Here is a 21,778-nt window from a genome sequence, read left to right as displayed (position 1 = left end):
GCCCGCGGCGGCTGAGAGCTTCGGGGCGGCCACTACAAAATCGCCCTTCTCGGATCCTCAGTGATTATTACCTGTGTATTGCCGATTCCCTCCAGTTTCTCGCCGCTCGGCTGATACACCTGAAATCGTTCGAGACGACGCCTGCGACTACAGGTGATGCAGTGTGCCGCTCCAAATCTCTCATTCAGGGTCCACAGAGATTTGGGGTATTGTGTGACTGGAAGAAGAGCGAGGCTGTGAGAAAGGACACAAAATAATGGTTCGTTTGTTTGTGTCAACCACACTCTTCGTCAAGTACTTTGTGTACACGCATTTCTTTCTACTTCGGAAATCCTTTTCTCCATTCCCTGGAGAAATCATTTTTCAAGGCTCTGTTGCCATTGGTCCCTCTTTATTATCATTACTGGTTTCCCCTACAAGACTTTGAACTCCATGAGGGCACTAATGCCTTTCTCTGGTGTCAAAATCAAGCACGATGCTTGTTTTTTCTTTATTTTGTTATAATGTTTTAATCGGGTAGATCAGACCACTGAGAAAAACTGGACATTTTCTTCTGAAACACGTATTTTCTCTGTTGAGAACTTTTGGCAAATCCACAGAGAGTTTTTAGCACAGCTCTGCAAACATCTGCCAATTTAACACCTACCCTGTACCAACGTTGACATATTTTCTTTATAAAGTAGGAAAGTTAAGTACCTAGACTCAGGCAAGGTCCACATTGAAAGTTTGGTCCTTAATGATCTAAGCTTTTGCAGATGAAGTAACAGACTCAGGTCACTTCTGTGATTTGCTCGAGTTCGGAGCAATTTAGTATCACAGCCTGTTTAAACCTTTCACTTTGATATTTTGGTCTTTTTTTCTCTGTCAAATATTTTTCAGGTTAAATATGACTCCCTAGTATTCTGCATTATGAACATACGATGTTTTATTTAACCAAATCCCTGTTGTTTAATATTTAGGTTCCCCCCTACTCACCAACTCATTTATGAACTGCTTGGTACATAGTTTTGCTTGCATACACCAATACTTCCTTCTTTAGAATAAATTCCTAAAAATGGAATTGCAGAGTCGAGTGAAATGGATTTTTCCAAAGCTTTTAATAAAAAGTGCTAAGCTGCCCTCCAGAAATGTTTTATCAGTTTATACTCTCCACAATAGTATATGAAACCTCCCTGGTGGTCTAGTGGTTAGGATTCGGTGCCAACCACAATAGTATTTGAGGGTGCCCTCCTCCTCTTTAAATTCACCAATACTGGTTGTTGTCATTTAAAAAAGAATATATATTATATCTATTTATTATATTATATATATATTAATATATATTATTTATAAATTATTATATATATTATTATATTATATCTTTTTTAATGTTTATTTATTTTTGAGAGAGAGCATGCAAGCGAGCGGGGGAGTGGCAGAGAGAGAGTGGGACAGAGGATTCGAAGCAGGCTGTATGCTAACACCAGAGAGCCCGGCTCAAACTCATGAATGAACATGAATGAGATCATGACCTGAGCCAAAGTTGGATGCTTAACCAAATGAGCCACCAGGCACCCCAAATTGTTGTCATTTTAAAAATCACTGTTAATTTAGTGGATTAAATTAGCAGATTGTTCTCTTCTGTTTCTCTAGTACCCAGCACAATGCCTAGCATATACTAAATGCTTAATAAATATTATTTAATGAATGTTCAGTGTAAAGTAACTACTCATTTAATAATTGTTACATAGTACATAAACATTTTGGCAATTCTTTTCTGCATATGCGTATATTCACATGCTTCAAAAATATGTGTAATAAATATATTATTGTTTTTACAAATAAGATCATACTAAACTGTTTTATACTACACTTTAAAAGTTATGGCCATGTTTTCGTGTTCATAAGTAATGATATATATTATTTTCAATAGTGGCATAGTATTCCATTGTGTAGAAATACAATAATTAACTAAACTATGGGTGAACCATTAGCTTATTTCCAAGTCTTCATTATTATAAAAATACTATAATGAATATTTTTATACATACACACATTTTTGTTCTTTCCTGATTACCTCCTTATGATGAATTCATAGTAATGGAATTGCCAGGTCAAAGGGAACTTGCATTTACAATTATGATAAATATAGCTAAATTACAAAAAAGCAAAAACTTATATCAATTTATATTCTACAGTGCCTGAGAGTCCACTTTCTTTATACTTTCACCAGCACTGGATAGGGTAAGTACTTTTTACCTTTATCAAGTTGATAGGCAAAAAAAAAAAGAGGAAAAAAATCTCTTTAATTTTACTTGTATTTTTTGCTTCCTAGCCAAAAAAAAAAAATCTTTTCATGTATTTCTTGTCTGTTTACCTTACTTTAGTGAATTGCCACTTAATTCCCTTCTTCAGTTTATTATTACTAGTCATTTTCTCATTGATTTCCAGGAGCCCCTACCCTTAGGTAGTTAACCTATTGCTACCGTGTTACTTTTGTAGAAGGAATGTATTGAATACAAAGAAAAGAAACCCAATGAAGCTAGTTCAAGTAAAAGTTAAGGGGAGGGACAGCATGGGGGATGCTGTAAGTATGTAACAGGGAATCACGTAACACTCAACATAGGGATTTTTTTAAAAAATGTCTACTTATTTATTTTGAGAGAGAGAGGGAGAGAGAGAGAGAGAGAGAGAGAGAGAGAGAGAGAGAGAGAGAGAATCCCAAGCAGGCTCCACACTCAATGCAGAGCCCCGTGTGGGCTTGATCTCACAATGGAGAGATCATGACCTGAACTGAAATCAACGGTTGGACGCTTAATCCACTGAGCTACCCAGGCACACCAGAAATTTTTTTTATTTACTACGCTACTCCTAGTGCCTAGAACAAAGCCTAGCATAATAGTAGGTACTCATTAAATATTTGTTAAATGAAAAAATGAAAGAATGATGAATCTCTCACTCTCAAACTTGTCCTTTTGATTGTTATCTCCTAAATAAATATTTAGGGCTTTGTGATATATCCTTCATTCACAGTGATTGGCTAGACTCTTCAGAGGCTCATAACAAAGCTCCTCTCATAAGCCATCAGAGCGGGCATTTGGTTAGCCTTTTGGTCAAAACTGAAGGTCCTAAGCACTTACTAAAGTTTTTATATGACTTTCAGCTCTTCATGTTTTGGGGATTTGGCTTAGGATGCATCTTGGTCTTTAACCAAGAGTTGAAAAATTGATCAGTAAAGATATTTTGTAGGAAGAGTGGGTCAGCAAATGTAGCAGTACTTCTTCAATTTCACTCAACACTTGTAACTGTATGCATTCTTTGGAAACACCTCTTTCGTCACCTTACCCCAATGAGCAAATACTGGCAATCTCTTGCTTGCACTTGGGTAAATATATGTCATCTGGCAATCAGCCCAATGTCAGTTGCTTGCATCTGTGCTATATGCCTCCAGCTTCTTTCTGTGGGGGTCTCTTTACTCTTCCATGTGACTTTCTTCAGCAACCCATATCTGATCCAGATATCCACAGAATGGCTTTGCCTCACACCTCTGAGTATAGATTTTGACCACTCAAAACTCATCTTTGCAGTTAGCCAGCCATCTTTGCTTGTCCAGATTCCACTAGAATGTTGGCTTCACGGAGGCAGGGGCTTTTCATCTATTTCATTCACTGCTGTAGTCACCTGTGTCTGGTATAGTACCTGCTTAATAAGTGCTACTGAGGGGCGCCTGGGTGGCTCAGTCGGTTGAGCGTCTGACTTCAGCTCAGGTTATGATCTCGCGGTCCGTGAGTTCGAGCCCTGTGTCGGGCTCTGTGCTGACAGCTCAGAGCCTGGAGCCTGCTTTGGATTCTGTGTCTCCCTCTCTCTCTGCCCCTCCCCCACTCAGGCTCTGTCTCTCTCACTCTCAAAAATGAATAAATGTTAAAAAAAAATTAAAAAAAAATAAGTGCTACTGAAGTATTGAATGAATGAATGCCTCAAATATAATCCTGACGCGAATCCACTGTGACCCCCATAACCCCCAGCTCTAAGGGACATATATCAAAGTTCCATTAAAGCCTCTCTCCCTGGGCATGAGGTGAGGAAAAACCAATGTCAACACACTGCACATTAAAAACCCTCTCAAAATCTTCTAAACTTCAGCTTTTTTTCTGACTTAGAAGTGGATACACAGGTAAATTGCAAAAGCAACCCCCCCCCCTTTTTTGCAATTTCTACTTTTGGTGGCCTTCCACTTTACTGTGGCATGTGGGAATAATTTACTTTCTTAGAACCACACACAAAAATGAGATAGAAAGAGTCTCACTTTAACATCCTGCTACACACATGTAACAATTGCACTTATTTGTTTACATATTGTCTCCATCTATTAAATCACAAGCTCTTGGAGAACAGCGACACGCATACACACACACACACACACACACACATAAAGTGTCACACTAACTAGCACCTAACATAGTTTAAAAAATCAGGGATGAATAAAAGTACCTTAGCAGTACAAGTAATAATTCCAGTGTATTGCACAGTACCAAAGATTAGTGTCCAACACTGTCTTTCCAGTACCCTTCTAGGATAAATTTTTAAATTTGGAATTATTTTTTTCTATTAAAAATATTTTTTAATTAAAAAAATTTTTTTTGTTTATTTTTGAGAGAGAGAGAGAGAGAGAGAGAGAAACAGAGCACGTGTAGTGGAGGAGCAGAGAGAGAAGGAGACACAAAATCTGAAGCAGGCTCCAGGCTCTGAGCTGTCAGCACAGAGCCTGATGCAGGGATTGAACTCATGAGCTATGAGATCATGACCTGAGCTAAAGTCAGAGACTTAACCGACTGAGCCACCCAGGCACCCCATTTTTAAATTTTTTTAAATGTTTATTTATTTTTGAGAAACAGAGAGAGACAGAGCACAAGCAGGGAAGGGAAGAGAGAGAGAGAGTGGGGCATAGAATCCAAAGCAGGCTTCAGGCTCTGAGCTGTCAGTGCAGAGCCCGATGTGGGGCTTGAAAGCACAAACTGTGAGATTATGACCTGAGCTGAGGTCAGATCCTTAACCGACTGAGCCACTCAGGCGCCCCTAAAATATTTTTTTAATTGAAGTATAACTGACATATAGTATTATATTAGTTTCAGGTACACAACATAGTGATTTGACAATTTTATATATTACATAATGCTCACCATGGTAAATGTAGTCACCACCTGTCACTGTACAAAGTTAATTACAATATTACTGACTATATACCCTATGATGTACTTTTCATCTGTGTGACTTAATTTATTTTATAACTGGAATTTTATAAGTATTAATCCATAAATTTGGAAATATTTATAACAAAATTGTAGGATTGCTTGCCCCTTGATGTTACTGTGTTAGATAGTCTCCATTGCCGCTATAGATCTCACCGTCCCTTCTCCAGTGGCTTCTGGTTGAGCTCAGCTGATGGAGGGCACTAGCAGATCAGAAGGCAGTCGGAGAAAGAGATCAGGGTATTTATTAACCTCCCACCTTCCCTCCATGTTGGCCACAAGTCAGCAGTGGTACTATATCATCTCTTGCTGTTTCATTGCCCACATTCTGATTACACTGTCTTCAGTTGTGCCTTTGGAGTGTGCTGTTTCCTGCTGGGACCCTGACTGATTCAATAATATTTAAAAATTTTACAGGGTGCAGGAGGTATATGATACTTTTTGTTTTTAATGTGAGAAAAACCCGTTTTCTTTTCCTGAAGTTGAGTTTGTATTATACCTCTAAGAATATTAATACTAGTAGATCTGAAACAGCTGAAATAGAACCTAAGATTATGATATATACCCTTCTCTGTTTTTTACCTGTTCAAATATATAGGATAAAAGCTTATAGTTGGTTTTATATTTTTTTTTCAAAAATAAAAGGAATACACATTTATTTAAACTGTTTCAAATGCAAACAGTGTGGAAAAATAATCCCCTATGTAGAGAAAAATCCCTATTAAAATTTTAGTGATTTTTTCCCTACGATAATATATATCTAAAGGAGGAAAATTATCCTGAGAATGTATTTTTTAATATTTATAGTTTGTAATACATTGTATTTGCATATGCATATTGTAGGTATGGCTCTCCTATTCCACAGAAGTAAATAATTGCATTTCTTCAGATCAACTTGAATCTAAACCTGAGCTCCCATCCTGCCATGCTGGTGGGTAAGTCCGTCTCGGTTACTGAGCATTTCCTCTCCATCTAGGATTGTACAAAGTTTCTAGGGCCTTAATTATCATGGAAATACCTGGAAATTATTTAGTTGTCTGTCCACATTGATTTACTGCTAAGATTCCCTTTTATGCCATCTTCCCTTCAGGTCTCATGACTCTGATACTCCTTTACCACCCTTGGAATCAAATGAGTGAATCTGGCAGCCCAAGCACCCAGGTGCAGCCTTCCCCTTTGAGGTTTTGCCACCATCCTGGGTTCTGTCACAGAGCAAGACAGAAGACTTAGCTGCTTACTCAACATTTGAGCTTCAGACTTCTAAGTCTTAAGGAATCTGTCTTCCACCTCACCTTCAAAGGCATTTCTGTCCTTTGTTTCTCCTCCTTATTTCAAAAGACAACAAGAGCCTATGTTTTGCTTTTTGCCTTACAAAAATATGAGGGTCTGGATACTTGCTTGAATGGGGGCGAGAGGCAGGGGGATACATAGAATTAATATCTCAACAAAATAACCTGCCACAAAAATTTATATCAAATTATAAATGCTTTTTTTACCCTGCTTTTTTATTTAAACATTATACCATAAACATTTCATGCCATGTGCTTTTGTAATTTTTAAGTTTTCCTTTATTGGGGCGCCTGGGTGGCTCAGTCGGTTAAGCGTCCGACTTCAGCTCAGGTCATGATCTCACGGTCTGTGAGTTCGAGCCCCGCGTCAGGCTCTGTGCTGACAGCTCAGAGCCTGGAGCCCGTTTCAGATTCTGTGTCTCCCTCTCTCTCTGCCCCTCCCCTGTTCATGCTCTGTCTCTCTCTGTCTCAAAAATAAATAAACGTTAAAAAAAAATTTTAAGTTTTCCTTTATTATTTTTGAGAGAGAGAGAGAGAGAGAGAGAGAGAATACAAGCAGGGGAGAGGGGCAGAGGGAGAGGGATTCTCAAGCAGGCTCTATGCCCAGCGCAGAGACCAGTGTAGGGCTTGATCCCATGATCCTGGGATCAGGACCTGAGCTGAAATCAAGAATTGGATGCACAACTGACTGAGCTACGTAGGCACCCCTCATGTCACATGATTTTAAATGTCTGCATAACAGTAAGATCCTTCATCATACAAATGTATCATAATTTATTTAATTGACATTTCATAGCCTTTAGATAGCTCACTCTAAATGCAGTCTTATCTATATTTACTACCTTTTTAAATTTTTATTTTTTCTGGTTATTCAGAAGCTAAGGTTCTCTTCTGGTAATAACCAAAGCTTAGAATAGAACAATTGGAACTAATGGACATAATTTGGAAGACTAACAGTTTAAAGTTTTATCTAAACTCCATAATATAATTTCCCTCCCTCGGTATTACCAAAAGTGAGGCCTGTACAAAAGCCATTGGCATACTTGAGTTGTTTAGAAATATTTTTTCCAGAAATGAAGCAATTATTACAGAATATCATCTAGATAGTTGAGTAACAATGAATGTTACATGTCCATGGGAAAATTTCAACTTGGCTCTTATTACACTTTATTTTAATTTAATTCTAAAACATCCTGAACCAACAAAAAATGGCCTTTAAATTGGAGCATAGTACTGCTTTTTTCATCTATTCTTTCTACTAAATACCCTAATTGATCAAATTTGCAACTACTGGTTAACAGTCAAGATGTACCCTGAGCAAAGTCCCCACATCATTCTTGAAGGAACTGAAAACCATTAATACCCCAAGAGACCAAATGTCTCTTCTTTTGGTCCACAAATGAGGCTTTGATATAAGACCTGCTGTAAAGAGTCCAGCCAACCACTTTCAACTCCCGGAGCCACCAATATGCCCATAGAAGGGAATGATGAAAAGGAAAATTTCTGGAGTCAGATATTTTTCATTCATTCAATATGTATTTGTTGATGTTACTATATGCTAAGCATTATCACTAAGATACTGAGAATACCTCATAAACAAACAGATCAAAATTCCAGAGGAAGAATATAATGAGATGAAATCAGAGAGGAAATGGGACAGGGGTTACAGATAATATAGGGCTTTCAGGCCATAGTAAAGACTCTGAGAGAGATGGGAAGCTACAAGAGGATTTTGAACAGATGAATGTCATGACTGACATTTTAAAAAGATTATCCTGACCCATGTGCTGAGATCAGATTATAGGGGTCAAGCAGACTAACAAGATCCAGACTCTTATAGTAATCCAAGTGAGAGATGACAATGGCTTGGACCAGGATTGTAATGCTGAGATGGTAGGAATTAGTTGGATTCTGCATGTATTTAGAAGGTGGACCCAACAGTACATTTTGCTAATGGGTTGAATGTGGCATGTAAGAAAAAGAGAGGTTTCAAAATGGCTACAATTATTGTCCTGAACAAATGGAAGAATGGAGTTGCAGTGAACTGCAATCAAGGAGAGGTAGAAGGAGTGGATTTTGGGGGGAAAGATGATGATATGATTTTGTAATATTTCAACTTTGGGATGTCTGTTAGGCATCCTAGTGGAGTTAAGGCATAGTTTGTTGGCATATGAGTTGGAGTTCAGTGGCAAGATGGAGGCTGGATATCTAAAATTGGGAGTCATCAGGGCACCTGGCTGGCTCAGTTGGTAGAGCATACAACTCTTGATCTTGGGGTTGTGAGTTTGAGGGGTATAGAGATTACTTAAAAATAAAATCTTAAAAAGAATAATAAAATAAAATTGGGAGTCATCATCATAAGGAAGTTATTTAGAACCACAGACTAAAGAGTAGATAGAAAAGAGTTCCAAGAATTGAATAGTGGGGCACTCCAGTATTAAGACAGAACTGGGTTTGTATTTGAGCTTAGCTACTTACAAATTCTAACATCTGTAATGCCTAATTTCGCCTCTCTGAACCTTTGTTTTGTTGTTGTTGTTCTTGCTTAAACCTGTAAAATGACATACTTTGGCTAGTATCTTTTATGATTATTGTGATGACTAAGTGAATTTTTCATTTAAAGTGCTTAACACACTGCCTGGCACATGGTGAATACTCAGTAAAATATTAGCTGTTATTATTATTTTTAAACCAGAATTTGTTTTCCAAAATGTTGCTGGTTGCCTTGGTGATAATATACTCATAGACTCAGTACAGTAGCAATACTTATTATTTAGCTAGGTAAAAAGTGGCAAACTGGAAGTGTCCAGTGAGCCGCTCACTCCTCCATATGTAATATCTTAAATAAGTTACATTTTTAGCCAGGAGCCTTTTTTCCAACTTGTTAGCTTTTGAAGTCCTCCTAAATATTTAATTTTGTTTGAATCCCTTTTGAAAGTTTTTAATTATTTTATTTATTTTTCATCATTAGAAGTACACTTCTAATCCCCATCACCTATTTTACCCATCTTGCCCACCCACCTCCCCTCTAGTGACCATCAGTTTGCTTTCTATAGTTAAGAGTCTGTTTCAGGGCGCCTGGGTGTCTGACTCAGTTAAGTGTCTGACTCTTGATCTCAGCTCAGGTCTTGATCTCAGGGTCATGAGTTCAAGTCACATATTGGGCTCTGCACTGCACATGAAGCCTATATAAAAAAAAAAGAGTTTGTTTCTTGGGGGGGCACCTGGCTGGCTCAGTTAGTAGAGCATGTAACTGTTGATCTCAGGGTCATGAATTCAAGCACCATTTTGGCATGAAGCTTAGGTTAAAAAAAAAAAAAAAAAAGTCTTTCTTGGTATATCTTTTTCCCCGCCTTTGGTCATTTGTTTTGTTTTATTAATTCCACATATGAGTGAGATCATATGGTATTTGTATTTCTTTAACTCACTTATTTCACTTAGCATTATATTCTCTAGCTCTGTCAATGTTGCAAATGGCAAGAGTTCGTTCTTTTTTGATGGCTGAATAATATTCCATTGCATATGTATACCGCATCTTCTTTATCCATTCATCAGTCGATGGACACTTGGCATTTCCATAGTTTGGCTATGGTATATAATACTACAATAGACATTGGGATGTGTGTAACCCTTTGAATTAGTGTTTTTGTAATTTTGGGGTAAATACTAGTGTATTATAGGGTAGTTCTATGTTTAGTTGTTTTTTTTTTAAGTTTTTTTCCTTTAACGCTTATTTTTGAGAGAAGGTAGGGGGCAGAGAGAGAGGGAGACAGAATCAGCAGCAGGCTCCAGGCTCTGAGCTGTCAGCACAGAGCCCGACACGGGGCTTGAACCCACCAACCCTGAGATCATGAACTGAGCTGAATCGGAGGCTTAACCAACTGAGCCACCCAGGCGCCCCATGTTTGGTTAGTTTTTTGAGGAACCTCCATACTGTTTTCCACAGTGGCTGCACCAGTTTGCATTCCTACCAATAACGCACAAGCCTTCCTTTTTCTTCACATCCTCACCAGCACTTGTTGTTTCTTGTGTTTTTTATTTTAGCCATCCTGACAGGTGTGAGGTGATATCTTATTGTAGTTTTGATTTATATTTCCCTGATAGTGAGTGATGTTGAGCATCTTTTCATGTGTCTGTTGGCCATCTGGATGTCTTTGGAGAAAGAAGATTTTTTGTTTTGTTTTGTTTTGTTTTGTTTTGTTTTTAGTGAGAGAGAGCTCCAGCTGGGGAGAGGGGCAGAGGGAGAGAGAAAGTGAATCTTAAGTAGGCTCCATGCTCAGTACGGAGCCTGTCACGTGGCTTGATCCCATGACCTGAGTTAAAATCAAGAGTCAGACGCCCAACTGACTGAGCCACCCAGGAGCCCCAAGAAGTTATTTTTATTTAGCTGCCAAGATCTATGAAACTTAATAATAGAGACTCTCCTGTAAAGTTTTGGCATTCAGTATGGGTGAGTGCTATAAAAGTAAACATGTGACTGGTAAACTGAAATAAGGATGTCCTTCTTCAGCAGATTTGAATAATCATTTGGTCTGGAAATCATTTCGTCCAGTATAGGAAGATGTCTTCTAAATTTCAAAATAAATGACCTCTTATTGTCTTAGCAAAATAAAATCTATTCTGATCTCATTTTTTACAGAAACCCAACCCAAGATTATTTGGGAAACCACTTTCTGTATTAAAAACACACATTTCTTCCTTTAATAAGCCAAAGCCAGCATTTTTTTACTGTCAGGGTGACTTTAGCATTTCTTTCCTTTGGCCTATTGCTGAGGTGGCAAGGGTAAATTGAGAAACAAAAAACTGAGACAGTTTATGCTGGAAAGAGCATTCTTATAAATAAGCCAAAAATTTTCATTTGTTGTATTTCTTTTTCTTCCCTCATGACAAGAGAGAAAAAATTCAAACCCTAACCTATCAGTAGGCTAATAATTCTTTAAATATTGGTCATGATAAAAAATAATGTGGACGTTAGGGGCGCCTGGCTGACTCAGTCCATGGAGTGTGCGACTCTTGATCTCAGGGTTGTGGGTTCAAGCTCCGTGTTGGGTGTAGAGATTACTTTAAAAAAATAAATCTTATGGGGCGCCTGGGTGGCTCAGGTCATGATTTCACGGTTCCTGAGTTCAGGCCCTGCATCGGGCTCTGTGCTGACAGCTCGGAGCCTGGAGCCTGCTTCGGATTCTGTGTCCCCCCTCTCTCTCTGCCCCACCCGTGCTTGTGATTTGTCTCTGTCTTTCAAAAGTGAATAAACATAAAAAAATTTTTTTTTAAATAAATCTTAAAAAAAAAAAGGTAACGTGCCCTTTAAAACCGACGTTTTCTAAAATTGAAGTCCAAAGTTAGTGTGCAATTCCCTTCTCTGCTGCTAGGTGGCAATTAATGCTTTGGAGAGAAAAAAATCTGCCCCCCCCTTCCCCACCCAAAAAGATACGTGCATTTTCTCTTCCATAAGGTAAGAATTCTCTTAAGGATAATATTCTCTTTCCTGTTTTGTTTTGTCCAAGTGAATTTACATTCACCTTTTCCTTTAATTGTTAAGAATAACACATACAAATCCAATGCAGATTGCTATAGCTAGGGAAGAATAGATCATATCTTTGAAAGAGGGTGGTTTCCAAAAAGGAGTGTATGTTCATCAGTGATATAGAGTAGGAAGTGGCTATAATTTCCCTGCGGCATTTCTTTTCTTTTTTCAGTTTTACTAAACAAAATTTCCTGTGGAAGGAATTATAACTGGCCCATGCCAACTTTATGCCAAATGTAATATAATTAACTATAAAACAAAAATGGAGAAAGAAAATAATTTTAAAGACCTAAAAGCAATTCCAGTGTGGCAAAGCTGCTTTTTCAGGTCAACTACAGGAAAAACAATAAAAAGATTCTTTATCAGAGTCACAGACTGGTACAATATTAAAAAAACAAACAAACAAACAAACAGCAAACCAACACCTTTTTTTTTTTTTTTTCAGACAACCTATTCAGGTTTACCTATTCCTAACAAAATTATTTAAAGACTATACATAGTTTCTGTGTATGTTTACATCTAGTGACTCTGGTCTACATCCTTTAAAAAAATATGCTTAATCCTATACATTGCTTTTTGTGACCTTCCTTACCAAAAGGATATATATAGTAGGTGTTTGCTTCATAAAATTCAAAATATCAAATCCCTATTCAAAGAAGACTCTCAGTTTGGGTCTTAAAGCAAAAAGACACTCCCCAGGCTGAACTTAATGAAGCCTAACACCAAAAAGAAAAGCTGTTTCTGGCATTCTAGGCTTTCCCTGCATCCAGATGGCCTGTCTGTAGCCTAGCCAGAACCAGACCCTTCCTGCTGCCTTTTCTGCTGGCCTTGGATGACAGCCCCAGGCTACACGGGCTTCCATACCCCTTTAACTCTTCAATGTCCAAGCTTTTTAAGAGACTGGACTTCCAGTGTGAATTGGGTTGAAAGAGTAAATCAAGTTTTAAGCTTAAGGTTTAGTTTATAAAATATTTATCCACATCACCTTCCACCCGGCCCCTCCCATAGGCTTCCTCCCCGGGTAGCTCAGCTAGCCAATTGGCATCAGAAGAGCACCGTTTGGAAGGGAGTGTGTGTGGGCAGCTTGCAGGTGAGGACAGGGCTGCCAAGGCAGACCATGCGGTTTGTCCTGTGCCTACACCCAATACCTGACTTGTGCCTTTCCAGAGCATGTGTATACACACAGCAGTTCTGCTGTTTAGGGTGTGGGTAACTTTAAAAAGTATTTTTTTTAAATAACTCTCTGACAAGACTTAGGTTCAGCAAACAAGAAATGCATAAATGGGAGATATAAAATGACCATGCATGGATTTAAGTGAGAACGTCTCTGAAGAAGTCGTGCCAGAAAAACCTACTTTGTGTTTCAGAAGTGCCCTTGGAAATCTTAACTGGTAGCAGCCATTGTTTTCATCGTGGGTTTTCAAACGTTGTGTGTATATGAGCATTTCACCAGAAGGGAATACACAAAGCTGACTTCACACTCCAAGGCAGAAATCCCCATGGCTTTGCTTTTCTCCACATAGACAGATGCTATTAACTGATTTATAAGGGTGTTTCTAAGTTGGTCAGAATAGATATTTTTGCATGAAAGCCTATGACTCTGTATCTTTTTCCTTATTTTTGAATCTCATTTCTTAGTTCTGTGCTCCCTATTATTTTTAATTATTATTATTATGCCTGTTGCCAAGCTGTTTTACTTTCTGCAGAGTTGATTAGAGACCTGAGAAATCTAGGCCAACATAAAGTCCTGGTTTCCAGGTCAGACTACATGAACAAAGGGGGAAAAAAAGGCAAAAGTGCTAGCTTTCACAAAGCTCTTAAAGAAAACAAAACCAAAGCAAAAAATGCAAAGGAACCTAGAGCCTTAGTGAGTGGAGTTTAAATCTTCTTCTTTTTTTTTTTTAAGTTTATTTATTTTGAGTGAGAGGGTGTGAGCATGAGAGGGAGAGAGAGGGAGAAAGGGAATCTCACTGCACTGTCAGTGAGGAGCCTGAGGTGAGGCTTAAACCCACAAACTGCATGATCATGACCTGAGCCAAAATCAAGAGTTGGATGCTTAACTGACTGAGCCACCCAGGCAAGTAGAGAGTGGAGTTTAAAAACAGGAACCCATGGAAGGAAACATGACAGGATAAAAAACTATACAGCACTGAGATGAAAAGAAAGTATTTAAAAGAGCGAATAAAAATAGATTTTTCAGTGTTTAGCCTGGAGTGCTGCGGGTCTATGCCAAGCAATAGAATCTCTCTCCACAGCAGACAGACGTAAAAGGGGCACTGGGTGTGGCTTCCCATTTATGGCAGCAGAACTAAAACACTTCCCTTGACCCTCTGCACCCAGCTCACTCTGTTCAGATCTTCCCTCACCTGATCTCAGCTTCACCACTTACTTCTCTGCATTTGCCTGGCCCACAGATGTTGTCTTCTGTGCCATGACCTTGTCTCCTTGCAACTAAGTTGATGAAAATTGGGACTCTCCATCCCACTATGTTGTCTCAGGCCACATTGCATAACATTCCTCCCTGTTGGACCCACTCCTCAGGATTCTCCTTTCCATGAAAAAAGCAGTGAACCAGATGGGCATGTAGGACAGATTATGTCCTCAGGAGAGATAGGGTATCACTTATTATTCGATGCACATTTCCAGAATATAGGCTGAGATCACCTAAATCCATACAGAGCAAAAAGGGCCATCATTTCTGGTTGTAAATGTCTGTTTTTCAGCTTTACATATACTACCTTACTAACAATTGATACCTGATGCATTGCAATCAGATTTTCACAGAACGATAAAATACTACTCCCTCTAGGACGTCAATGTTAGAAAAAAAATTTATGAAAGCAAAAAAGGAACTAACAAATAGAGTTCAATGTCAATTTTTCTTAGAAAATCTGAAGAAAAGCCCAATTAGAGGGGAAGATTATTTTTATAATAATTCATCTACTGTGGGTTTAATGCTCCTTTTTTTAAAAAGTGCTTTTTAGGGGCGCCTGGGTGGCTCAGTTGGTTGAGCTTCTGACTTCGGCTCAGGTCATGATCTCGCGGTCCCTGAGTTCAAGCCCCACATTGGGCTCTGTGCTGACAGCTCAGAGCCTGGAGCCTGTTTCAGATTCTGTGTCTCCCTCTCTCTCTGACCCTCCCCCATTCATGCTCTGTCTCTCTCTGTCTCAGAAATAAATAAATGTTAAAAATAAATAAATAAATAAATAAAAGTGCTTTTTATTTCTGTGAAGAGAATTTTACTTCCCTTTCATTTTGAGGAGAGGGACAAAAACTTGGGAACACTATCCCTGCATTCTAGAATAAAAAGAAAATTGCTGGCATGAGAAATGTTATGAATTTGTGAAAAACGATAGCTTTATTTCCTAATTAGAATATTGCATTTTTCTTCACTTTCCCCATCACCATGAGAGTATGTATAGTATATATATATATATATATATATATATATATATATATATACACACATATGTGTGTGTGTGTATATATATATATATATATATATATATATATATATATAGGCGTCCTTGCCTGAAAGCCTTTGACCAGATTTCACAATGCTAGTCCTGTGCTAATAAGAAGTCTTTATTTAGTTTCTGTCTTTCCAAATAGGCCTGTAAGTTTCTGACAGAGCAAATACCAGTTTGGTCCTCTCTGTCCTCTGTCCCTTGACCCCCAGCTGAAATCTGGCTCAGTCTGTTCACCTGAAAAGATGAAACTAGACCCTATTTCTGTAGCATATTTTTGTTCTGATGCAGGGCCACACAGAGCTGTGGAGAGTTCCAGGCAGGCCCAGGGAGGAGATAGAGATTGGCCGCCATCCAGTTCAGCTGGACGAGAAGTTCAGCTTCCTTGTCCTCTCACACACAGTCCCTTCCGTGCTGACCTTTGACTAGCTGGCAGTGCTCTTGAGCCCTGACCCTGCTGCTGCTCTGCCCACGTTCTTCCTCTTCACCTCACTCTCAGTACTTCTTGGAAAGAGGAGAAAGCCAGAGGAGAAAGGGCTGGGGAGAGGAAAACTGCAAGTCCTGGATTTTTGAGCCTCTAAGGATTTTCTCCCCATCCTTGATAAGGGGTTCTGTAATATAAAAGGATGTCAACAGGGGCGCCTGGGTGGCTCAGTCGGTTGAGTGTCCAGCTTCAGCTCAAGTCATGATCTCACAGTTTGTGGTTTGAGCCCCTTGTTGGGCTCTGTGCTGACAGCTCAGAGCCTGGAGCCTGCCTCTGATTCTGTGTCTCCCTCTCTCTCTGCTCCTCCCCTACTCATGCTCTGTCTCTCTCTCTCCTTCAAAAATAAATAAAAACATTAAAAAATAAAAATAAAAAATAAAAGGGTGTCAACATGTGACATGCAAAATTCACAAATACTTGGAGAATTTACCATGACCTATGCATCAGGGTAGATAGCTTACAAACCTCAGAAGAACATGCTAGCCCTTCTGCAAATATCCCATAGTCTTTTTCTAAACTCCATATTTAATGGAACATTTTGCAAATGGCTTGCTTCTTTTTTGTGGTTATTATTATCAGTAGTTCCATTGTAGAGGAATAGATTCCAGGAAAAATTACGATGCATATAGACAGTGATCAAATAGCTTATAGAATTTAATGCTAACACAGTTAAAAGTGCAAATGATTTTTTTATAATCATTTGAATAATTTTGAAAGAGACCCAACCAATGCATAACACCATCTATACCATGTTTAAAATTTAAGAAAAAGTAAATAATATGGAGTAACAATTGTAAAATTACCTTTATCATTGTAAAAGTAAAGATTTGATTGTATTTTCCTGATTTTTCGTCCCCTTTGATGACTTTAGTGCCAGTGGCTCAGTTGCATGCTTGGCCTCTCTCCTCCTGCTAACTTTGTACAAACAATGCCCTCCCTCATTTGGGGGTGTCTATTACCCTTTCATCTGGCCTGCCCTATTTACCTTCCAAAAGCTGGCATTCAGCTGAAACCAGAGGAAAAAAAATCTTTCCCCAGTTTGTTGGCGACTTGTTGAAGGCAATTGACTGCTTTTCAACAGAAAACATTTCCTTCCCCTGTTGAGTCACCTCTACTCCTTAAAACACTCAATAAAGTTCTGGCTGAGCCCTTCTGTGATTGCCAGACAATGGCATCCTTTAAAAAAATACCTAGAGGGGCGCCTGGGTGGCTCAGTCAGTTAAGTGTCTGGTTAAACATCTGACTTTGGCTCAGTCATGATCTCACTGCTCCTGAGTTCGAACCCCACCTTGGACTCTGTGATGACAGCTCAGAGCCTGGAGCCTGCTTCAGATTCTGTGTCTCCCTCTCTCTCTGCCCCTCCCCCACTCATACTCTGTCTCTCTCAAAAATAAATAAACATAGAGAAAAATACTTAGGGGCATTGAGGATGGCACTTGTTGGGATGAGCACTAGGTGTTGTATGGAAGCAATGAATCACAGGAATCTACCCTCAAAATCAAGAGCACACTGTATACACTGTATGTTAGCTAACTTGACAATAAATTATATATATATATATATACTTATTATATATATTTATATATACATATATATAAATATATAGTGCAATATATAGTACTTATATATAATGTAAGTAATTATCATATATACATACTTATTATATATATCATATATAATACTTATATATATATATATGTATGTATAATAAGTATATATATACTTAGAAGCAACTGGTGTCACAGACATGGGTATTTTCTTAAGAAAAGAGTCATTGGGGCGCCTGGGTGGCTCAGTCGGTTAAGCGTCCGACTTCGGCTCAGGTCATGATCTCACGGTCCGTGAGTTCGAGCCCCGCGTCGGGTTCTGTGCTGACCGCTCAGAGCCTGGAGCTTGTTTCAGATTCTGTGTCTCCCTCTCTCTCTGACCCTCCCCTGTTCATGCTCTGTCTCTCTCTGTCTCAAAATTAAATAAATGTTAAAAAAAAAAAAAGAGTCATTGATTTCCACCCATAATGTCTGCACAATAAAAGGTACTATAGAACTAGAAGGGGCTTCCCAATCCTACCCATGAATTTTCCAGGGAAGGGAAGTGAGGCCCAGAGGAGTAAGAGTCTTGTCCAATTTCTAGAGTGAAGATTCTTCATTTTTTCTGTATCATGAATCACCTTGTCAATCTGGTGAAGCCTATGGACTCTCTCTCAAAATAATGTTCTTGAAAGTATGAAATAAAGTATGAGAAGTCAAACTCTTTCCTTATACCATAAACAGATATTAATTCAAAGTAGATCAAAAACCAAATGTAGAACTTAAAATGATATAATTCTTAGATGAAAACATTAGTAAACATGAGTATGACTGTAGGTTAAGCAATGGTTTCTTCTGTGTGTTTTCTTTAATGTTTATTTATTTTTTAAAGAGATAGAGCATGAGTGGGGGTAGGGGGGTGCAGAGAGAGAGGAAAACAGAGAATCTAAAGCAGGCTTCAGGTTCTGAGCTGTCAGCACAGAGCCAACACAGGGGCCTGAACCCATAAACCATGAAATCATAACCTGAGCCGAAGTCAAATGCTTAACCTACTGAGCCACCTAGGCATCCCTCTTCTGTCTTTCTTAAAACAGCTTTATTGTGGGGCACCTGAGTGGCTCAGTCAGTTAAGCATCTGACTTTGGCTCAGGTCATGATCTCATGGTTCATGAGTTCAAGCCCCTCATTGCATGGGGCTGCTTGGGATCCTCTGTCTCCACCCCCATCCCCTCCCCCCTCCCACTCAGTCCCTCCCCTGCTATGCCCCTCCCCTGCTCTCTCTCTCTCTCTCTCTCTCTCTCTCTCAAAAATAAATAAAAATTGGGGTGCTTGGGTGACTCAGTGGGTTGAGCATCAGACTCTTGGTTTCAGCTCAGGTCATAATTTCACAGTTTGCGAGATTGAACCACACATTGGGCTCTGTGCTGCCAAGGCAGAGCCTGCTTCAGATTCTTTCTCTCCCTCTCTCTCTGTCCCTCCCCACTCACGTTCACTTGCTCTCTGTCTCTCAAAAGAAATAAACTAAAAATAAACAAACAAACATACATTAAAAAATAGCTTTATTGAAATATAATCTATATACCATAAAATTCATCCATTTAAAGTATATACATTTTAAGTATATTTACAGAATTGTGCAACCATTATCATGGTCTAATTTTAGGACATGATTTATTGAGTTTTAATTTTTTTTTTTTTTTTAGGAATCTCTATACCCACCATGGGGCTCGAACTCACAACCCCAGAGATCAAGAGACACATGCTCTTCTCACTGAGCCAGCCAGAAGCCCCACTTATTTATTTATTTATTATTTAAGAAAAAAAATTTTAAACGTTTATTTTTGAGAGACAGAGAGAGACAGAGCACGAGCAGGGGAGGAGCAGAGAGAGAGGGAGACACAGAATCTGAAGCAGGCTCCAGGCTCTGAGCTGTCAGCACAGAGCCTGATGAGGGCTTGAACCCATGAACTGTGAGATCATGACCTGAGCTGAAGTCGGATGCTTAACCAACTGAACCATCCAGGTGCCCAGCCCACTTATGTATTTTTAAACAATAAGGAGGATTTTTTGGTTTACATACAGACATGACCAAACAGTGACACCAAAGTCTGGATTTTTCTAAGCCTACCTGTTCTTTTCTTTTGCTATTTTTTTAAAGTATTTCTATTAGATTAAATCACATGTTATATAATTCACTCATTTAAAATGTATAGTTCAGGGGCACCTGGCTGGCTCAGTTGGTTGAGCGACCAACTCTTGATTTCAGCTCAGGTCGTGATCCTAGAGTCATGGGATCAAGCTCCACATTGGGCTCTGTGCTGAGTGTGGAGCCTGCTTGAGATTCTCTCTCTGCCCCTCTGCCCCTTTCTAGCACTAGTGCTCTTTCTGTCCTTCTCTAAAATTTAAATTAATTAATTAATTAATTAATTAATTAAATGTACGATTCAATAGTTTTTGGTGTATTCACAGAGTTGTGCAATCATTGCCTAGGCAATGGTTTCTTAGATATGACATAAGAAGCACAAGCAACAAAGAAAAAAGGTAAATTATACTACTTCAAAATTAAAAACATCTGTGCTGCAAATAATACCATTAAGTCAGTCAACCCGTAGAATGGGAGAAAATATTTGCAAATTATATATATGATAGGGGACTTGTATCCAGAATATATAAAGAACTCTTACTGCTCATAATTAAGAGCAAATGACCCAATTAAAGAATGGGCAAAGGATTTGAATAGATATTGCTTCAAAGAAGATATACAAATGGGCCATAACCACATGAAAAATTACTCAGCATCATTAGCCATTAGGGAAATTCAGATCAAAACCACAGTGATATACCACTTCATACCCACTAGGATGCTATAACCAAAAAGATACAGAATAACAAGAGATGGAGAGGATATTAAGAAGTCAGAACTGGAAAACACTGCTGGTGGCATAAAATAGTACAACCACTTTGGAAAACAGTCTGGCAATTCTTCAGAAAGTAAAACATGGAATTATCATAGGATCCAGCAATTCCACTTCTAGGTATAAATCCATTATAAATGAAAATATCCATCCACACACACGTTTGTACAGGGATGCTCAAAGCAACATTATTCATAAAAGCTAAATAGTTGGCATAACCTAAATCTACATCGATGTGAATAAACAAAATGGCACATCCATTGCAATGGAATATTACTTGACAGTAGAAGAAATGAAGTCCTGATACGAGGTACAACTTGGATGAACCTTTAAAACATTACACTGACTGAAAGAAGCCAGTCACAAAACACCACACATTGCATGATACAACTTGGATGAACCTTTAAAACATTACACTGAGTGAAAGAAGCCAGTCACAAAAGACCACACATTGCATATTTATATGAAAGGTCTGGAATAGGCAGATTTATAAAGATGGAAAGTAGATTAGTGGTTGTCTTGGGCTGAGGGATGGAGGAGAGGACAATGGAGAGTGATTGCTAATGAGTATGGGTTTCTTTTCATGATGATGAGGATGTTCTAAACTTAGATTATAATGATGGTTGCATAATTCTGTGACTACAGTAAAGTCGTTGAATTGTTCACTTTGAATGGGTGAACTTTATGGCATATGAATTATATCTCAATAAAGATGTTTAAAAAATAGAATACATAAGAATCCAAAGGAAACCAATTCTATCGAAATAGTTATCAGAATATTGAAAAGCAAATATGATACTGTAAATATGTGCTTTAAAATTTTTTTTTTTTAATTTTAGGGTGAGGGAGAGTATGTACACAAGTCAGGGAGAGGAGCAGAAGGGAGAGAGTTAAGCAGGGTCCACACTTAGTGCAGAGCCCAACGAAGGCTCGATCCCATGACCCTGAGATCATAACCTGGGCCGAAATCAAGAGTTAGGCGCCCAACCAACTGAGCTACCCAGGCGCCACTATGTGCTTCTTTATTAATGCATTAAATTATAAGATATAGCAGCAAATCTATTAGCTACCATAATTTTGAAGTAGTGATGAATGGACATGATATTTTGAGATATCAGCAACAAATGTAAAAGCAATAAGAAAATGTCTGGTTTCTATTGGTGAAACATCTTAAGTACTGCTAATAATACTCTATGGTTTCTTGTCTTCAGTGATGATAAAAGGACTACATGGCACATTTAAGCCAACAAATGGGAAGAAGTAACAGGGCAGAGGTTGGGGAGATCCTTAATGAAATGCTAACTTTCAGTGGGCAATGATGTAATTTGTTTCCCTTCCAACT

General features: G+C 38.6%; 2 long non-coding RNA genes across 2 annotated transcripts in view; one reads left to right on the top strand and one right to left on the bottom strand.

Annotated features, from left to right (window-relative positions):
- The first annotated feature begins 10 nt into the window (after window positions 1-10).
- Window positions 11-6,681, top strand: LOC109271172 (uncharacterized). Its single transcript, XR_002081856.2, has 4 exons — window positions 11-153; window positions 2,178-2,223; window positions 6,072-6,163; window positions 6,319-6,681. It is a non-coding gene; the product is annotated as an uncharacterized LOC109271172 (long non-coding RNA).
- LOC128776172 (uncharacterized) overlaps window positions 78-21,778 on the bottom strand; it is a 48,570-nt gene continuing 26,869 nt past the window's right edge. Inside the window, exons 2-3 of the long non-coding RNA XR_008421190.1 lie at window positions 976-1,048; window positions 78-234 (exon numbers count right to left, since the gene is read on the bottom strand). This is a non-coding gene — a long non-coding RNA (uncharacterized LOC128776172). The remainder of the gene's footprint in view (window positions 235-975; window positions 1,049-21,778) is intronic.

This window comes from Panthera pardus, unplaced genomic scaffold (assembly GCF_024362965.1).
Source record: "Panthera pardus isolate Hobbes unplaced genomic scaffold, ASM2436296v1 HiC_scaffold_12, whole genome shotgun sequence".
NCBI classification, from domain to species: Eukaryota; Metazoa; Chordata; class Mammalia; order Carnivora; family Felidae; genus Panthera; species Panthera pardus.
The sequence above is the reverse complement of the archived record's forward strand: the minus strand, read 5'-3'. Positions and strand labels throughout refer to the sequence as shown.